At 38.2% G+C, this 17,303-nt stretch overlaps 2 long non-coding RNA genes across 2 annotated transcripts; both read right to left on the bottom strand.

Annotated features, from left to right (window-relative positions):
• Positions 1–7,752: 7,752 nt before the first annotated feature.
• Positions 7,753–9,333, bottom strand: LOC148789757 (uncharacterized). Its single transcript, XR_016079618.1, has 2 exons — positions 9,232–9,333; positions 7,753–8,164 (listed from the first exon to the last, which is right to left on the bottom strand). It is a non-coding gene; the product is annotated as an uncharacterized LOC148789757 (long non-coding RNA).
• A 5,097-nt stretch (positions 9,334–14,430) lies between these two features.
• LOC148789756 (uncharacterized) lies at positions 14,431–15,991 on the bottom strand. Its single transcript, XR_016079867.1, has 2 exons — positions 15,030–15,991; positions 14,431–14,729 (listed from the first exon to the last, which is right to left on the bottom strand). It is a non-coding gene; the product is annotated as an uncharacterized LOC148789756 (long non-coding RNA).
• Positions 15,992–17,303: the final 1,312 nt, after the last annotated feature.

Genomic DNA, 17,303 nt, shown 5'->3' with positions numbered 1-17,303 from the left:
CCTCCAGTGAAGTTGTGACACGTGGCACCTCGTGACAACTAGGCAAGCCCCCAGGCAACAACTTACCAAGTTGGTCCCCCCGGGCACCGGTCCGGCTGGCCTGGCGCGACCTGACGCGGCCAGCGCGCGACCTGCGCGCGACCTGGCGCGACCTGGCACGGCCTGCACGCGACCTGCGCGGCCAGGCGCGGCCTGCGCGCGACTTGCGCGCGGCCTGCACGAACTGCGCGCGGCCTGCGCGAACTGCGCACGACCTGGCCGGATCAGCCTGCCACATGCGCCGACCTGGCAATCTGGCCCGGACGCAGGCGCCAACCTAGCGATCTGGCCCGGACATAGGCGCCGACCTGACAACCTGACCCGGACACAGACGCCGACCTGATGACCTGACCCAGACACAGGCGCCGACCTGATGACCGGACCCGGACACAGGCGCCGACCAGGCAACCTGGCCGGACACCGACCCGCCGACTGACACAGGCGCCGACCTGGCGATCTGGCCTGGACACAGGCGCCGACCTGACAACATGACCCGGACACAGGCGCCGACCTGACAACATGACCCGGACACAGGCGCCGACCTGATGACCTGACCCTGACACAGGCGCCGACCTGGCAACCTGGCCCAGACACCGACTCGCCGACTGACACAGGCGCCGACCTGGCAACCTGGCCCGGACACCGACCCGCCGACAGACACAGGTGCCGGCTTGGCAACCTGGCCCGGACACCGACCCGTCGACTGACAGGCGCCGACCTGACAACCTCGAGGAGTTCATCACCATACCCCGGTTCTGACGGGATATGACGTCTTACCATTTGAAGGCTTTTTACCCACCTAACCCGCGAGGGCACCACTATATAAGGACTCCGACCCCCAAAGCCAAGGGGGGAGAAAAAAGAGTATGGTAACCCCCTCTCTCTAGCTCTCTCATTTCTCTCCAAGCCCTCTGTAATCAGAATGCTAACTTAGGCATCGGAGAGTCCCCGCCGGGAAAATACCCCCGGGTCCTCTGATTCAGTTCCCGCAGGTCCCTCAGCTCCTGCCGTCTACAAAGGAGAGAAAATCACCTCACGCAGGGGGTAGTCGGGTAGCGCTGCACCAGGGAGCTCCACCATCCTCTGAGTTGCAGACCGCCTAGGAGCAAGTCAAGTGACGAGTTCGCCATCAGGGAGCACTACCAGGTAGTTCGCCACCAGGCAGTTCTCCATCAGGCAGTTCGCCACCAGGGAGCACTGCCAGGCAGTTCGCCACCAAGCAGTTCGCCATCAGGCAGTTCGTCACCAGGCAGTTCGCCATCAGGCAGTTCGTCACCAGGCAGTTCGCCATCAGGCAGCGCCACCAGGCAGTTCGCCATCCGGCAGTTTGCCACTAGGCAGTTCGCCATCAGGCAGTTCGTCACCAGGCAGTTCGCCATCAGGCAGCGCCACCAGGCAGTTCGCCACCAGGCAGTTCGCCATCAGGCAGTTTGCCATCAGGCAGTTCGCCACTAGGCAGTTCGGCACCAAGAAGCATCACCAGGCAGTTCTCCCCCGGGAAGTTCGCCACCAAGTAGCTCATCACCAAGGCACGTCAACACCAGGTCAAACACGAGGTACTTAGCCAAAAAATTTTACACATCCCAAAAAATTGTACGTAACCAAAACCGGTTACATCAATTGGCGCCGTCTGTGGGAATACGATACGAAAAGCTAAGTTCTCATCCTACAAAAGCTAAGTTCTCATCCTACCAAAGCTAAGTCCTCACTTTTTTGAAGATATCACTTTTTAGTTTACATTTTTTATGAACTCAAAAACTATGCAGGGGGCTAACAGACTAAGTAGCTCTACCAACCTTACTTTCGATTCAGATAATGCCTCATCAGTCCTCTCTGCAAGGTCCCCCTACAAAGATGAGCTCTTCGTGGCTTCCGTAGGAGTTGACGGCCAACAGACTACATAGGCGCCCTTACCGGTCGAGCCTTCCAAGGCTCCCGTGTGAGCTGGCAACCTAAAGTTAGTAGTGCTGCCCCCGAAGGTCGAGCCCCTAGCAGCTTCTTGTAGGAGTGGGTGACCGGCATTACGAAGCTGATGCAGCACAATCATAGCTCGACACCTCACAGGCAAAGCGTACGGGCCACATTTCTGCTTAAGACCCGGTTACCTCTCCGGCACGGGCAAAGTCAAAAAAAAAAGTAGACCACGAGTCACTCCCAAAAGCCTATGGGCCACATTACTGCTTAAGACCCGATCGCCCCTCCGGCACGGGCAAAAGTCAAAAAAGAGTAGACTACGAGTCACTCCCAAAAGCCTACGGGCCACATTACTACTTAAGACCCGGTCGCCTCTCCAGCACGCGCAAAGTCAAAAAAGAGTAGACCACGAGTCACTCGCAAAAGCCTACGGGCCACATTACTGCTTAAGACCCGGTCGCCCCTCCGGCACGGGCAAAAGTCAAAAAAGAGTAGACTACGAGTCACTCCCAAAAGCCTACGAGCCACATTACTGCTTAAGACCCGGTCGCCCCTCCGGCATGGGCAAAAGTCAAAAAAGAGTAGACTACGAGTCACTCCCAAAAGCCTACGGGCCACATTACTGCTTAAGACCCGGTCGCCTCTCCGGCACGGGCGAAAATCAAAAAGAGTAGACTATGAGTCACTCCCAAAGCCTGCGGGCCACATTGTTGCTAAATATCCAATCGCTTTCTCAGCAGGAACAAAATCAGAAAAGTGAACTATAAGTTGCCCCAGAGCCTAAGGGCTACACTACTAAAACCGACGGAGACCCCCTCGTCTTACTGGCAGCTCGCCACATACAGGCAGCTCCCAAAGCCAAAGGAATTGGATCAAAACTTACTAACTCGTCGACTTACGGGCCAAAAGAAATCTACTCCCTTCGCTGAGTTACTCTCAGCTCGGGAGTGGGGGGCAATTGATGAGGGCAGATTTGGCCCTCCAGTGAAGTTGCGACACGTGGCACCTCGTGACAACTAGGCAAGCTCCCAGGCAACAACTTACCAAGTTGGTCCCCCCCCAGGCACCGGTCTGGCTGGCCTGGCGCGACTTGGCGCGGCCTGCGCGAACTGCGCGCGACTTGCGCGACCTGGCCGGATCAGCCTGCCACATTAGCCGACCTGACAATCTGGCCCGGACGCAGGCGCCAACCTGGCGATCTGGCCCGGACACAGGCGCCGACCTGACAACCTGACCCGGACACAGGCGCCGACCTGATGACCTGACCCGGACACAGGCGCCGACCTGATGACCTGACCCGGACACAGGCGCCGACCTGGCAACCTGGCTGGACACCGACCCGCCGACTGACACAGGCGCCGACCTGGGGATCTGGCCCGGACACAGGCGCCGACCTGACAACATGACCCGGACACAGGCGCCGACCTGACAACATGACCCGGACAAAGGCGCTGACCTGATGACCTGACCCTGACACAGGCGCCGACCTGGCAACCTGGCCCAGACACCGACTCGCCGACTGACACAGGCGCCGACCTGGCAACCTGGCCCGGACACCGACCCGCCGACAGACACAGGCGCCGGCCTGGCAACCTGGCCCGGACACCGACCCGTCGACTGACAGGTGCCGACCTGACAACCTCGAGGAGTTCATCACCATACCCCGGTTCTGACGGGATATGACGTCTTACCATTTGAAGGCTTTTTACCCACCTAACCCGCGAGGGCACCACTATATAAGGACTCCGACCCCCAAAGCCAAGGGGGGAGAAAAAAGAGTATGGTAACCCCCTCTCTCTAGCTCTCTCATTTCTCTCCAAGCCCTCTGTAATCAGAATGCTAACTTAGGCATCGGAGAGTCCCCGCCGGGAAAATACCCTTGGGTCCTCTGATTCAGTTCCCACAGGTCCCTCAGCTCCCGCCGTCTACAAAGGAGAGAAAATCACCTCACGCAGGGGGTAGTCGGGTAGCGCTGCACCAGGGAGCTCCACCATCCTCTGAGTTGCAGACCGCCTAGGAGCAAGTCAAGTGACGAGTTCGCCATCAGGGAGCACTACCAGGTAGTTCGCCACCAAGCAGTTCGCCATCAGGCAGTTCGCCACCAGGGAGCACTGCCGGGCAGTTCGTCACCAAGCAGTTCGCCATCAGGCAGTTCGTCACCAGGCTGTTCGCCATCAGGCAGTTCGTCACCAGGCAGTTCGCCATCAGGCAGCGCCACCAGGCAGTTCGCCATCAGGCAGTTCGCCACCAGGCCGTTCGCCATCAGGCAGTTCGCCACCAGGCAGTTCGCCATCAGGCAGTTCGTCACCAGGCAGTTCGCCATCAGGCAGCGCCACCAGGCAGTTCGCCACCAGGCAGTTCGCCATCAGGCAATTTGGCATCAGGCAGTTCGCCACTAGGCAGTTCGCCACCAAGAAGCATCACCAGGTAGTTCGCCACCAGGCAGTTCTCCCCCGGGAAGTTCGCCAGCAAGTAGCTCATCACCAAGGCACGTCACCACCAGGTCAAACACGAGGTACTTAGCCAAAAGATTTTACACATCCCTAAAAATGGTACGTGGCCAAAAACGGTTACATCAAGTATAAATATATTTCTATTTTTTATGTATTTATATATATTATATATGTTTTATATATTATAAATTAATAAATATGTATTATATATTAATATATATCTATAATATATAATATATTATTTATTATTTAAAATATACTAATTTATATATATTTCTAGGTGTTTATAATATATTTAGCTGAACCGATGGTTAACTGAAATGATCAATTGGATAACTGATCAGCTTCGGTTTTTTTTACCGATTTCCATAAACTGGTAGTACCGGTTCTATTTCAAAAATAGGCCCACGGTTTTGTTATCCAAATCGTGAATACCCTTATATTGCTTGGGAAAGCAGGTTGCCCATAACCTCATTTTTTAATATGTGAAGAAGATGACTTTTGACAGGTCCGTTATAAATTTTTAATGGCTGATTTTATTTTGGCTACCTATACCATTTTTGAGTTCCACTAAAACATAAGAATTATATTTAATTAATTATAGTACATATATAATAACTTAATTTTGTTACAATTAATAAAAATTAATAAATTATTTGTTAATAATTTAATAAATATTTTAGGTAAATAAATTATAAAATAAATGATTTAATAATGTAATTAATAAACATTACATGTAATTATAAAACAAAATAAAAATAATAAAGTTAACAAAATTTCATAAATTATTAAACTAATAAAAAATATATCTATTAACAAAAATAATATAAACTCATGAGAAACTAATTTTATTAATAAAAGTTATTTCAAATATAAAACTTAATGGCAGTCGGCAAACTGCAGCTAAATGAAGTATCGCTAGAAGTTCTAGTGGCAGTTTTCTCAGCTGCCGGTAAAAAAAAAAAGGTGCCACTATAAGTCTGACACGTGATCTTTAGCAGCAGTCAAGGATATCTTTAGCGGAAGTCGTGACTACCGCTAAATCTATGTATTTATTTTCGTGTAATCTGTATTTTTTAAGATTTATTTCTAATTTGTTTCAAATAACCTGTTTTCTCTACACTCATCTAAATTGAAATGAAATACAAAAATAAAAACATAAATTACAAATAAAATTTAAAAAGTTCATTCTCCATTAAAAATTCAAAACATTTAATTTACAAATTACGTCTTTCATTGTCAAAATTCAAAACATTTGATTTACAAAAACCTCTCTCTCTCTCTCAAATTGCACTATGATAGATAAAACAAAAATGTATCAGCTACATAAAATCCCATTGAAGGGTAATTTAGATCCTTAACTGAGCCTTTACTACTCGCCTTTGGGCAACTGCTGTTGTTACCTGATATAAGCCTAACCCTCTTCGGTCATAGCTGATATTGCAGAGCATTTGTATGTAATCACCTTTATGGGCATCATAAACCAAACCAGGGTTTCTAGCTTTCACTGGATCAATATGGCCAACACCATAAGCAAATTCAGTGTCTTTCTGAATAGCACTCATGGGCTGAGCTATACAAATAAGGAAATTTTAATTGTGTTAGATTAGTCAAGTTTCACATAAAATATAAATGAATCTCAAGATGAAATTAATATGTCTGATTATCAAACATAGAGAGAAAATGTCTACCAGTAGTCATAAGAGCAGATTTAGTGGCAGCAGACAACCAGTCAAAGTGGAAACTTTTGACATTACTAGTAACCAGTAAGTAGATTACAAAAAACCCATAAAATACAACCCTCACAACCTAAACAACACTACTGAAAAACCCATAAAATTACCACCCTCACAACCCATAAGTCACCATGCCAGTGGATTAGGTTCAGTACATGTCAGTTTCAACCCAAAATCAAAATATGAAACAAGGATTATTCATACCAGAACCTCTAAGTTGGATCAACGTGGGTGTACCACTAAGCCCATGTCCAATCAACTAAATATTTCATATGCACAGTATCACTCCATTCTCATTGAGCATCACAACTTCTCTTCAGGAAATTGCTTTTTGATAATAAAAGATTTGATCTTCAATATTTTATAAAAGTCGGGAAATATAAGATTAGTTTTAAATATATACTGAAAAGCAGTAAGCTTTAAAATTTCTTATCTAACCTTAAGGTTATGGAGATTCCACTAATAAATATATACAAAGCCAAAGTAAATGGCTTGGTACCTTTACCTTACTCTGCTATAAGTTAAATCTCAGTTGTCCTTCTAATACATTTATTTGAGTAGTTGTTTTGTTGGGTAATTAATTTTGACTGTGTGAACAACTTAGATAGCTAGGTCTAATACAGGTTTTACTTCAATTGTAGTTATCTGGATATGAGAGAGAGAGAGAAAGAGATGATCAGCTAGTAGATATTTTTTTGTGGGTTGGCTTAAGCAATAAATTAATATGGAGATTCTAGATAAGAAAGCAAAACCAGACTCAAGACTTCCTATTGATTGATGTTGATTGTCGAAGAGCATTTACAAAGACAAATAGGACCATATGCACAAGTGCTTAAACAATAAACTAATATGGAGATTCTAGATAAAAAATCAAAACCAGACTCAAGACTTCCTATTCTCAATTCAATAGATACAACCTTAGTGAACAGATTAGACTTTATATCACCAAATTAGGTTTTTCAATGCTTTCCTAATTTGAGTTCCTCTGAGAGTGCATACACGGTAACATAAATACGGAAATACCCGTGTGAATAATGTAGGGTCAAATTTTGCATACTATTTTGACCTTGTTTTGCAGATACATTCTAACACAAGAAACCTATTCAGAACTGCACATGGTGGGGAGTAAACATAAAAATCAAGTGACTTCTCTCCCCATGGATTTTGAAGTTTTGGGCAGTATCAATTTTGTGAGACTGATTATGTTTGTCTTATCTTGATTTAAACCAAGGATCATCTCAATTTTGAGGCCTGATGATGGACACACAGTGATGCTTTATAAGGTACATTCTCAGTAACCTAACAATAATAGTATAAACACTGATTCAGTAATTGATAAGAATCACATATTCAGTGAGCGGAAATTGTATTGCTTATATAGAGTTACAAGAGTTTGAGTTTTAATTGAATATTTACACCAGATAAGAAAACAACTATACAATCATCATTAGTTATCAATGGTTATAGTCTTACCCAGGCAGACAAAGAGATTGTTTTCAATATTTGAACCCGATCATCCAAGTAGCAATGCCACTCTTTTATTTAATATCCCTTTACTTTGAGGAAAGACAGTAAGAAATTATACTCTGCAATTCCTATTTATTTATATATTTTTGCCAAAAGAAATTAAAGAGCTCCACTTAGATTGATGAAGAAACAATACAAGGAGCAGAGTGGCTGCCTTTATTACATACAATCGCTAATGAAAGAGATTATTCAACTTAGGCTCAGTTTGGAAGCAGTGCAAATACAAATATGTACAGCATAAATACATACAAAATATAAGGTTTTGCACTCTATATATTTACATTTTGTACTCTTTCCAAACTCAACCTTAATTGCAATAGTCACAGATACAGGCATGATAAAATACATTGTCATAACAACTAGCCTTTCCACCGTATTTTTTGGTGCACCAGGACGTGCATTCAGCGAGATTACATTTATCCAACAATAGATAAGGAAATCTCGTACAAGAACCGCCTAGAGCATCCGAACTAGGCAACCTTGAAGCAACTGCAACTACCATACATCGTTTATACAATAAGCAAATAAATATCAAAAAAGAAAGATATCAATAATACTTAGAAGGAAATTGTCTAAAACTCACCATGAATTTTCAACATTTCTCTTAAACTCACCATAACTTTTCAAAATGTCTAAAACTCACCATGTCAGTAAGTTTTTATTTTTCAAAACTCACCTTCCGTTAGTGCATCGTTAATGATTCTTAACAGAAGTGTCCATGAAAACATAAATAACAATTTTCATGACCAAATTACCCTTGAATGGTGAGTTAGAGGATAAATGGTCTTTTTTAGTTTTCAGTTTTCTTGTTATTTTTTGCATTTTCTAATGTTTTGTTATAATTTCCAATGTTTTTTATAATTTCTACTTTTTTTACATTTTTCCATTTTCTACAACCTATAAATTTTCCTGTAATTTTTGTTATTTATTTACAGTTTCTGTATTTTTCTATAATTTTTTATGTTTTTTCTACAATTTTTATTTTTTGATTTTGTCTTTCAATTCCTATATTTTCTATAATTTGAAAGTAATTATTTATTTTGTTTGCAATTTCTATAATGTTTTATATTCTTGTAATTTCCTTGTTTTTATGTATTTTATATTTGAAAATAATTTGTTGAACTTTTTCTTTTTTTCGTGTCTAAATATTAAAATAGTAATATATTAACATTCATTAATTTATTTTGTATATATTTTATATTTTTCTATAATGGTTAAAAGAGTAATATATTAACACTCGTTAGTCTGTTTAACATAAAGTTAGTGACATGGTGAGTTTTAGACATTTTGAAAAGTTGTGGTGAGTTTAAGAGAAATATTAAAAACTCATGATGAGTTTTAGACAATTTCCCTACTTAAAATAAAAGAAAGAACAACGATATTATTGAACTGTTGAAGTTTCACCATGTGATGTAACCATGGCTGTAACACAGTGTGGGAGAAGTTTAGCTTGAAACCTTTGCAAATATATAGCAAGTCGTTTTTTGATGTTGGTACAGAAAGATCATAAACTTATGGATAAACAGAGACAAACTAATGAAAATGAGGATAGTTTAAGAAACCTGAGAGGACTAGGAGGACGAAGAAGAAGCAGCGGTAAAAATTAGCCATCTCTGTATCAACCTATTTGCCGAGTGTGTTCTATTTTGCAAGAAAAGTGTATATATCTTATGGATTGATGAAGACTTGTGGGGGTATTTATAGAGGTCTGGGTCTGTAGAAGTATTCATAAATAGCATTCTATGGTGGATGGATTTTCAAAAGTAAAAAAGAAGAAAAAACTGTGTATCAAATGGGTCCAGCTAACATATCTTATTAAGAATATGGGTCCAGCTACTTACCCATTTAAGTAATTTGTGGATCAACTTGTTGGTGAGGATGGTGACCCATTTCTGCTACGTATGGGTCCAGCTACATACCCAATTCAGCTAACATATCTTATTAAGAATATGGGTAAGCTGGCAGATAGTTAATGGGTCTTTGACTCTTTGTGTTATATATAATTTAATAGCCCATACCGGAAAAACAGTCAGACAAGGATGGTGACCCATTTCTGCTACGTATGGTAACTGGCTGTAGCAAGGCCAAGGTTACTTTGAAGTTTGAAAACTTTGGAAAATGGCCATTTATGAGGGTTGTGCATTTGTAGTTGGCAAGGATTAAAACATTGGGTGTATCATATCCATATCAATGGATCCTGAAATGCATGATACACTAATAAGAAAATGTTGGGGGTTTTAAAACTTTAACATTATCCCTCTAATACATATAAGATTAAAAAAACCAAAATGAAAAATATCACCTATATTGATATGCATCAATATCAACTTGAGAGTATCATGTTCATATTTTAATCATTGGTACTAGTGGAGACCCGTGCAATGCACGTGAAAGATAAATAATAGAAATGGTCATTTACTAAAATACCTCTTATAGTTTCATGGATTTACTAACATTTACCCTATAGTTAGCATTTTAATAAAACACCACTTATAATTTGCAATGGATTTAATCAATATTCCTTAAATGATAGTGAAAAATGAGTGTTGACCCTAATGTTCATTTAAATAAATTTAATGAAATGAAAATAAAAATAACATTTTTTCCCTTAATAAGACACGGGCAACCACACCATTGGTTATATTTGGTCAATTTTGTTTTCAATACAAAAAAATGTTAAGGGTATTTTTGGAATATAAAATCGTGGGCGTAACGGCAAAACAAGCTCTCCGTAATGAAAGGTTGATTAAGTAAATAAGTTGTAAAATATATGGGATGTTTTAGTAAAATAAAACTATAAGGTAGGTTTAAGTAAATATGTAAAACTATAAGGTGTGTTCTAGTAAATGACCTAATAGAAACACATAAAAGTATGCAATTGTTTTATATTTTCAACTTTTTAAATAATTAATAATTATTCATATTTTGTATACTACTTTAATAAATTTTTTATAATATAAAAAATAACAATAATTAATTTCAGTTAGGTTTATTCATCAAACTGATGAAACCAACAACCCGATCAACTCGACCCGAGTTGGTCGGTTTTCTAGTATTTTAGGTCAACTTTGGTTCAAAAACTTTCCAATTCTTCCAAGTTGGATAAGTTTCACTTTGACAATTTGTAAATCGACCAAAATCGAATGACCTAATCTTGGATATATATTAATATTTCATATTTTAAATATAATTTTTAATATAGAAAAGTGGGAAATTTCCCATAATTTTAGTCTAAAATTTTTTAGACTAAAACATTTTAGTCCAAAATGTTTTATATTTTAAATATAATTTTTCAATTTATTTTTTAATAATTTCATTATAATTTTTAAATTTAAATTTAATTTTTAAGTTTAAATCTTTTGAACTGATTGACAAAACCAAAAAATTCGACCCAAATCGATACAATTTCAGCAAATCAGTTTTCACAAAATGTTAGTTAGTTTTAGTTGACCAACTCCCCAATAGGTCAATTTGGTTGGCCAAATAGCCTACGACTAATAGAAACAACTCATAAACACACATATTTTAGCTAAATTAATTGGCTCATCTTTGATAAATAACAATAGTTTAATCTCCAATAATTATTAAAAATTTATAGCGAAAATACACAATTATTGAAAATGAAAAAATGCAATAATTACAAAAATACAATAAGTAGTAAAAATATATTAACTTAGTCAATAAATAGTATAATCTCAAAAAATAGTTTAATTTCTAATAAATATTAATCAATTTAAAAATTTCAAGAATAATAGTTTAATCTCCAATTATTATTGAAAGTATTTTGTTAAATAATAAAACAAAATAAATGTGTACATAACCATTGAAAATGCTTTTATCACAAAACATAATAAATAATGAAAAAATAAATATTAATTTTAGTATATATAATTATATAATGAGTACAGATTAAGAGTTTAAAATTATTATTAATAAGTTTTAATATTTTTGAAAGTTATTTTCTCAAATTATTACTTGATAAAAGGGAAAATAGATATTTACAATATTATGTAAAAATATTAAATTATTATTAATGTCAATATTGTTATAATTATTTTTCTACTTTTCAGATTTTTCTTAAATATATTAAATAATTTCTTTATTTTAACTATTTAAAATCTAGTTAAGTTAGATATTTTGTAAATTTAAAATACTTACTTATTTAAATAGTTAAATAATATATAAAATATTTAAATTTTAAAATATTAATTATTTAATGAATTTAATTATCCATAAAATCATAATTATTACTATTTTTACATAATTTAATTATTAACTTTGTAATATATTAAATTATTTTTAATTTGAATATTATGTTATAATTATTTTTCTACTTTGAAGAAATTTTTTAAATTTATTACATAATTTCATTATTTTAACTATTTTAAATCTAGTTATGATAAATATTTAGTTTTTTAAATCTTTAAGAAATCTTTAAAATATTTAATTTTTTTATTTTAATTTTATTTCTTTAAAGCTATTACATATTATTAAATATTTGAAAAACATTTAAATTTATAATCTAGAAAAAAAAACATAATTTAAATTGTTTGTACAAGATTTCGTGATATATTTTGTAAAAATATAAAATTATTTTTTGTATTTATTAATAAATATTTTAAATTTGTTATATAATTTTGTTAGTATATTTAAATCATTTTTTAATTTTTTAATTTAAACTTTCTTTAGATAGATATTAATAAAAAGTAAGGGAGAGGATAAATAGGAATTTGAGATAATTTTGGAGAAAGTAAGGGAGGTAGTTTAGGAGAAATGATTATTTTGGTTATTGGGAAAGTGCATCTCTCATTGGTTGTTTTAAAAATGGCATGGAATAAAAAAATAAAAATTTCAAAAAAAGGAGAGTATTTATTGACCGCTTTATATATATAGGGTTTAGAGTCAACTTAGCTAGGCTATATTTGCATTAGCTTAAGGATTTATTTTTTTAAACTCCCAAATCACAAGGCTTAAAAGAATGGAATACATCCAGAAAAAATTATTGTTGCTACCATGAGAGGGTGATAAGGAATCTAGAGCAATGTTTTAAAAAACAAGTCGAAACTGAAACCATTCTGGCCATAGGTTTCTAGGTCGATGGTACAACTGTCAGGTCCGAATGGAAGTCCCATTCTGACAAAATAAATTAAAAAATAAAAATAATTAAAATTTTAAAAATCACCAAAAACTAATGAACTGGTCGACGGTTCGATTGGTCGGATCAATGAATCATTGATTACAATAATTTTTTACCAGAGACCGAGTTTGGGGTAAAAGAAAACGGATTGCCTGAACGATTCCTGGGCCAAATTGTTTGACCGTTCAGATCAATAGAGGTTCGAAAACCATCATTCAACAATGGCGAAGCATTTCCCTCCATATGAGCAATTTGATAACACATAACTACAAATTGAGTAACAAGAAGATTTGGATATGAAAAATCATTAGACCCGCTCACACAGAGGACTCGAATTGGTGGAAATATTGGGAGTCACTTCCAACTGAACAACAACTAATAGCTAAACCGGCCTTACTTGTTATTCAGGTATTCGAGTGTTCATATAATTTGTTCACAATAGTTTTAATACTATATCAACTTATCCTTTTGCACGTACATAATTAAAATATTTTTAATCAAAAACTATCTAAGTTCAAGAAAATAGAAGTGGGTTGCTTGGTGGCATTAAGAATAACATCATAGTTCATGTGATGGACAGCTCCTAATTAATGTTATATTAAACTCACTGTAAATACAAGTCTTGAGTGGTGTCAAGTGGACACCAATGGTTAGAAATCTTTCCTGAGGCTAAGTAATTTGTTCTTTTTGCAATTAACTTAGGCTACAACCCTTTGCTTTTAGACAACAATTATAACTACGTGGGAGGTAAGAAATCTTTTCACTTCCTTCCTATGTGGTTAAAGCATAAAGAATGCAAAGCCATTGTTGATAGGTTCTTGTATGCTGTTAGGTGTAGTATACTATTATCGATTGCCTATGTAGATGTAGGGCTCATTTGGCATGTCTTTCTCATGTCTTTCTAGGAAGATCTTCTGATAGTTCTAACATGCAAAAAATGTATTGAGTTTTTTCATGAAGATCTGAGCAGTCCGAAGTATATTTGGCAGATGCATGTCTTTCCGCATGTCTTTTCGCGCGAAATTAAAACACAAAAGATGCGAGTAGCTTCACTTGAAGCTTTTCGAAATCAGCCCAAAATGGGCTTCTTGTGTCTTTTCAGTATTCCATCTTTTGACGATTAGATCTTCCACGCACTAAACGGTAATAGACCGAAAATCGATCTTCGTGGCTTGTAAACAGCCGAAAGACCATGTGGAAAGACACGCCAAATGGGCCACCAAGAAGATCGACGTTAACATTTGCCACCAAGAAGAAAGACAAGGAGGAGGTCATGACAAAGAAGGTTGTAGCCGTAGCTATTAAGAAGGGATCCTAGGTCTAGACAAGGAAGGTGTTCATTGTTGAGGCAGCCATGTAAAATGTGACGAGGTCGTGGCGGCCTAGAAGAAGATTGTGGCAAGCATGAGGCTTCCTGTTGCCACTACAAGTGAGAGGCTATAGAAGAAGAAGGTTATGAGACCAGAGGCTCATGGGACACAGGGCCAAGGCGAAGGTCTGCCAGTACTCCAGGAGAAGACATGGAGTAGGTTAGAGTAGAAGACGGCAATGCCACTCTTTTATTTAATATACAATTAATTATATGCTGCAATTCCTATTTATTTTTCTTTATTTTCGCCAAAAGAAATTAAAGAGCTCCACTTAGATTGATTGATGATGAAGAAACAGTACAAGGAGAAGAGAGCTGCCTTTATTACATAGAATCACTAACAAAAACGAAAGAGATTATTCAACCTAATTAGCAATAGACACAGACACAGGCATTGGAGGAAGATTCTTCACTTTTATAGCAAGTAGCTTCGCCATCAAAGTATCTGGTGCACCAGGACTTGCATGCTGGGAGATTACACTCACCCGGACTAAAAAGAGTTTTCCTACAACGATCAGCGTCCAGAGCATCCGAACAGGGCAATACTGATGCAACTGCAACAACCATAGCAAATTAATGAATATCAAAAAAATAAATATCAATACACATAAAATAAAAGAAAGAACAACAACATATTGGACTGTTAAAGGTTGCACCATTTGATGTTATCTGGTGCACTGTGATGTAACCATGGCTGCAACATAGTGTGGGGGAAGTGTAGCTTGCAACCTTTGCGAATAGCAAGTTGTTTTTTGATGTTGATACAGAAAGATGTATTCATGTATTATAGAAATGATCACAAACGTATGGATAAACAGATACAAACAAGTGAAAATGAGGAAAGTACAACAAACCTGAGAGGACTAGGAGGACGAAGAAGAAGCAGCCGAAAAACTTAGCCATTTTTGTATCAACCTATTCGCAAGACTGTGCTCTATTGTGCAAGAAAACTGTTTGATATCTATCTTATGGAATGATAATGAGTTGTGATCAGGGTATTTGTAGATAGTTCTGGGTCTGTAGATTTATTCATAAATAACATTCTAATGTGGGTGAATTTCAAATGAAAAGAAACGAAAATCTTGGTTGATTAATCTTATTCAAGGCCATAAATAAGCATGGCAGGTAGTTAATGGGTATTTGGATGGTGACCCATTGCTGCTACGCATGACAACTGACAGTAGCGAGACCAAGGTTACTTTGAAGTTTGAAAGCTCTACAAAATTTTGGAAAATTGCCAAACCATGTTGAGAAACTATTGTCCTTTTTTGTCCTTTTTGAATTTTGGGCAATCTTTTGATCCATTTTGGAAATCCAAACAATGGATTTTCTCAGAGACTTATGTTATACTGTAAATTGGAAGGAACATGCAACTGTGCATGCTGGAAAAATGGGGGTAATGTGCTTAACTGCTCAAGCAGCCTCTAACAGAAATAATTCAAGAATTAGCGTTTTTAGGATCGATGAAAACTAATTTTTAAATGAACTCATTTCTAACGTTGTCGGAATCTCAGAATCAGTGCCATACTGCCATCTCTATAACATTCTCAAAATCAGTGCCTGTGACCGAACGATGAATAGGGAGCACCTTTGAATATGGTAATCAAGTCTATCCGGGCCGTTAACCTCCATTACTTGATTGGCGAAGGTTACCTTTTATAAGTTATAACTGATTTTTTCACAAAGACGAGATCTTTTGGGTAATTGTGCTGTGTTTGGTTGCAATGCAAATAAATTTGCACTAATGAAAAATCATTGCAGTGCAAACGATTTGAGTGTAAATGGTTCGTTCATGTTAATTTTTGGGGGTTAGGGATGAGAGAAGGAAGAAGAAGATGGGGTGTGAGAGTTCGGTGGGAAGAGTGGGAGAGGTGTGAGAGAATGGAGAAAGTGAGAGAGAATGAAAAGTCCCCCTTTTGGTTGGTTCGGTTAAGTTTTATCTAGGTTTTTTTTCTCTTTTCTTTTATTATTTTTTCTTAGGCTTTACGGTTGAGACTAGATGGGTTGGATTAGGACCCAATGGAGGGTTTTTAGTTAGGGTTAGGATGGGTCTTGGTTACCGTTTTTTGGTGTTTGAGTGTGAGGCTTAAAAAGCTGGAGGGTTGAGATTTCTTTGTGCTAATCTAAGGGATGGGGGCTTCATAGACAAGGATCCTTAAATCATTCATTATTGTCCCCCCTAAATTAATGTCTAGAAGAGGGGGATTTGAATTTCAAAATTCAAAATTAAGAGGCAAAACAAGAGGGGGCGGCTAGGGTTTTGGGTGCTAAAGTGAGTGTGGGGCTTAAAAAGATGGAGGGTTGAAATTTCTTTGTGCTAATCTAAGGGATGGGGGCTTTTTAGATAAGGATCCTTAAATCACTCATTCTTGTCCCCCCTCATTTAATGTTTAGAAGAGGGGGATTTAAATTTCAAAATTCAAAATTACGAGGCAAAACAAAAGGGGTGGCTAGGGTTTTAAAATTTAGGGCTTTAGGTGCTAAAGTGAATGTGAGGCTTAAAAAGATAGAGGGTTAAGATCTCTTTGTGCTAATCTAAGGGATGGAGGCTTCGTAGACAAGCCTCCTTAAATCACTTATTTTTGGCCTCCCTCATTTAATGTGTAGAAGAGGGGGATTTAAATTTCAAAATTCAAAATTAGGAAGCAAAACAAGAGGGGCGGTTAGGGTTTTAAAATTTAGGGTTTTGGGGTGCTAAAGTGAGTGTGAGGCTTAAAAAGATGGAGGGTTGGGATTTCTTTGTGCTAATCTAAGGGATGGGGGCTTCCTAGACAAGGCTTTTTAAATCACTTATTCTTGTCCCCCCTCATTTAATGTCTAGAAGAGGGGGATTTAACTTTTAAAATTCAAAATTATGAGGCAAAACAAGAGGGGGCGGCTAGGGTTTTAAAATTTAGGGTTTTGGGGTGCTAAAGTGAATGTTAGGCCTATCCTAGGGTGGAGAAGCAAGGGGATTTAGATCTATGGCTAAGAATGCATTCAAGGTAGATAGGGGGTTCTAGGTGTGTTCCAAAAATGTGTAGGGACTTAAATGAGAAAAGCAAAAATGGGTTTTTTAGCAATGAGAGGGCAAGTCCAAGTGGTATGAAGAGTATAACTCAAAGGTTGGGGTTAAAACTCAAGAGTAT

Source organism: Nelumbo nucifera, chromosome 8 (assembly GCF_055504915.1).
Source record: "Nelumbo nucifera cultivar China Antique chromosome 8, China Antique-T2T, whole genome shotgun sequence".
In the NCBI taxonomy this organism is placed as follows: Eukaryota; Viridiplantae; Streptophyta; class Magnoliopsida; order Proteales; family Nelumbonaceae; genus Nelumbo; species Nelumbo nucifera.
Note: the sequence above shows the minus strand (reverse complement) of the source record. Positions and strands in the feature narration are given on the sequence as shown.